At 37.4% G+C, this 3,484-nt stretch overlaps 1 pseudogene; it reads left to right on the top strand.

Annotated features, from left to right (window-relative positions):
* The first annotated feature begins 1,147 nt into the window (after nt 1-1,147).
* On the top strand, nt 1,148-3,034 carry LOC120209466 (annotated as a pseudogene).
* Nucleotides 3,035-3,484: the final 450 nt, after the last annotated feature.

Here is a 3,484-nt window from a genome sequence, read left to right as displayed (position 1 = left end):
TGCCTGGGTGTACTGAGAGTATACTATAATACGCCTCATGAAGAATTTTACCACGCAACTTAGTGTTTATAGGTACAAACAAAAGGCCGTTGAAGTATAAATGTCTCTATCATGCAACTCAAAATCTGGGGCCTCACCCTATCGGACCTGCTCCACCCACGACCTCAATTGATCATCTGAACTCTATAGTCGTTTGACTTCACCAACCAAATTTGGCTCGACTCACAACTTAGCTAACAACCCACCATGAATGGATAAACTCAGTCGTTCCAGAAGAGCCCGCAACTCTGATATCGACTTTCTACTTAAGGCGTTCGCTATAACATTAGCCTTTCATGGGTGGTATTTAATCACACAATCATAATCCTTAAGCAATTTGACTCATCTACGCTGTCTGAGGTTTAAATCCTTTTAAGTGAGAAGATACTTGAGGCTTTAACGATTGGTGAAGATATGCCACTTCTCACCAAAGAGGTCCTTTAAGGTGAACACAACGACTGTTAGCTCCAAGTCATGGGTAGGACAATCATGCTTATGATATTTAAGCTATCAGGACATGTAAGCTACAACTTTAACCTCCTACATCAATATACGTCCAAGCTTATTCAACAAAACATCCCTAAAAATTGTATAATTCTTACCCGATTCTGTTTGGGTCAGCATTGGGTATGGGTCAAAATGACCTTCAACTGTTCAAAGCTCTACTATCGCTTCTCGTCCCAAACAAAAAGGACTCCTTTCTGAGGCAGTTTGGTTAGCGAACAACTATCATCGAGAAACCCTGGATAAAACGATTATAATACTTGGCTAACCTAGGAAACTGTGCACCTCTGATACATTTTTAGGTGACTCCCACTCCACTATGTCCTGAATTTTATGGGGTTCAACTCTGATATCATCTACTAACATGAAATGTCCTAAAAATGAGACCTCTGATAGTCAAAACTTACACTTTCCGAATTTAGCATGCAATTGTCTCTACCTGAGAGTTTGAAAGAAGATATAGAGATGCTAATCATGCTCCTCTTCTGATTGGGAATACACCAAAATGTCATAAATAAGATGAAATGTCACAGTGAAAAATATTAATTTTATGGTATGATATTTGCAACCAGGGCATGGCTGTTCATCTCTATCCTATGGGGCAATGGAAGAGCTTGGACCCTTTGGAGTTCACAGAAATGAGAGAAAACTTTATAGAAATAGATACTCGTGGAACTATAGTAATATTATAATGTTACGTTTAGTACCTAATTATCACTTTTATTTTGTTTTGATATCCTAATTATTTTTTTAAATCATTTTTAATATTATATTTTGGTTATCAATAGTTAAAAAATTAATAGAACTGTTGACGTGATATTTTTAAAAATTTTCAAGATAATGTGGTATTTTCTTATGATGACTATCACTGTTAATTTTTTAATCGTGGGTGACCAAGATGAAATTAAAACATAATATTATGTATGACTTTGAAACAAATATAGTTGGATGACCAAAACGGAATAAAAGTGATGGTTGAGATGCTAAACGTGTAGTTTACCCGAACATTATTATATTTTAAATGTGGACAAATTTTCATTCTTTGTTATTTTCTTAAAATTGCAGCTGCAAATGTTTTGTTTGTGGAGTCTCCTGCTGGGGTAGGATTCTCATACTCCAACACGACATCGGATTACGACATAAGTGGTGATAGTAGAACAGCTGTTGACAATTATGTCTTCCTGTTAAACTGGTTGGAGAGATTTCCCGGATACAAGAACAGGAATTCTACATCGCTGGAGAAAGCTACGCGGGGCATTATGTCCCTCAAATTGCTCACACCATTCTCCTACACAACAAGAAAGCTAACAAAACCATTATCAATTTCAAAGGAATCCTAGTATGTCCCTGTCTCCTCCGATCAATAGTACATATGACATTGTTTAGCCTTTTATTTTATGAAAATGTTGCAGATTGGGAATGCTGTGATCGATGATGAAATGGATACCAAAGGAATGTACGACTATTTAGAGAGCCATGCACCCATTTCAGATGAATCTGCATATGGGATTAAAAAATACTGTAGTTTTTCGTCCGATGACAACTCGGAGATCGGTCGTGAGTGTGAATTAGCCATTGAAGATATAACTAGGGATACTTATTACTTTGATATTTACAATATCTATGCTCCTTTATGCCAATTCCAGTCTCACGGTCATTCCCAAGAAGCCTTCCGTGAGTTGGACTAAAACAGTTTCCATTGAATATTTATACAATGTTCATAAGTATGTTAATCTGATTCTTTGATGTTCCATTAACATATGGTGTAGGTGACGAATTTCGATCCTTGCAGCGACGGTTACGTATATGCTTATCTAAACAGAGTCGATGTCCAAGAGGCCATGCATGCGAATGTAACGAAACTCCACCATGATTGGGAACCCTGCAGCGAACTCATCGGCAGATGGGAGATAGCCCTTCAACCGTCATTCCCATTCTACGAGAGTTAATGGCTAATGGACTCAGAGTGTGGATTTTCAGGTGTGATTTTTGCTAATACTTATCACCATTGTGTTGTTTAGATATGTGATGCATGTCGTTTAATCGGATGTAAATGCAGTGGCGACACAGACGGGAGAGTACCAGTTACTTCAACCAAGTATTCGATTAATAAGATGAAGCTTCCATTAAAACTAAGCGGCATCCGTGGTACCTCGATGGGGAGGTAAAAGTTTCGGGTTATTTGCGATATGAGTCGGTTTTTGGTTGTCATTTTGAAGACTGAGAGATATATTTGTATGGCAGGTTGGAGGTTATACAGAGGTGTACAGGGGGGATTTAACGTTTGCTACCGTAAGAGGGGCGGGGCACCAAGTGCCTAGCTTCCAACCAAAGAGGGCACTTTCATTGATCAAGCACTTTCTTGATGGCACAACTCTCCCGGATACTGCACGTTATGAATGATTTCCTCTACCATGTTTCAAATTTCTTTCATTGTTTTCATCAATTGTTTAGATTAGGTCCCGAGTTTCAGCAAAATTATGTATCATATCATATCTTTATATTCTTCTTGAACTCGAGAAATACATATACAAATAATGGTCCTAAATTATTCAATGAAATGTGTTTGGTCTTTGGCTTCGTCCATCAAATTGTGCAATCTGATATAGTTGCTCAAGCCACTTTTAATTTAGGCTAAACTTCTTGTATTCTAATGGGTCTTGGAATGTAAGTATTCACGTTTCCTTTACGAACAAAACTATTTGGACCAATACACCGAAACAGAGTATAGTTAACAGGCTTCTCCACTCATGATAACTTATTAGAACAAAGAAAATGACTTTTTGAGGGCCCCAAACAACTGGTAGCCCAATAGTTCAGAGAGAATTAGGGGTGTTTAAATTTAGGTTTTAATAATCGAACCGACTTTTTTTGGTTAATTAGTTTATTGATTTGAAGTTCGATTGGTTAACCATTAGTGATTTTTTTTTAAATTTCGGTT

Source organism: Hibiscus syriacus, unplaced genomic scaffold (genome assembly GCF_006381635.1).
Source record: "Hibiscus syriacus cultivar Baekdansim isolate YM2019G1 unplaced genomic scaffold, ASM638163v2 tig00018953_pilon, whole genome shotgun sequence".
Classification (NCBI taxonomy): domain Eukaryota; kingdom Viridiplantae; phylum Streptophyta; class Magnoliopsida; order Malvales; family Malvaceae; genus Hibiscus; species Hibiscus syriacus.
The sequence above is the reverse complement of the archived record's forward strand: the minus strand, read 5'-3'. Positions and strand labels throughout refer to the sequence as shown.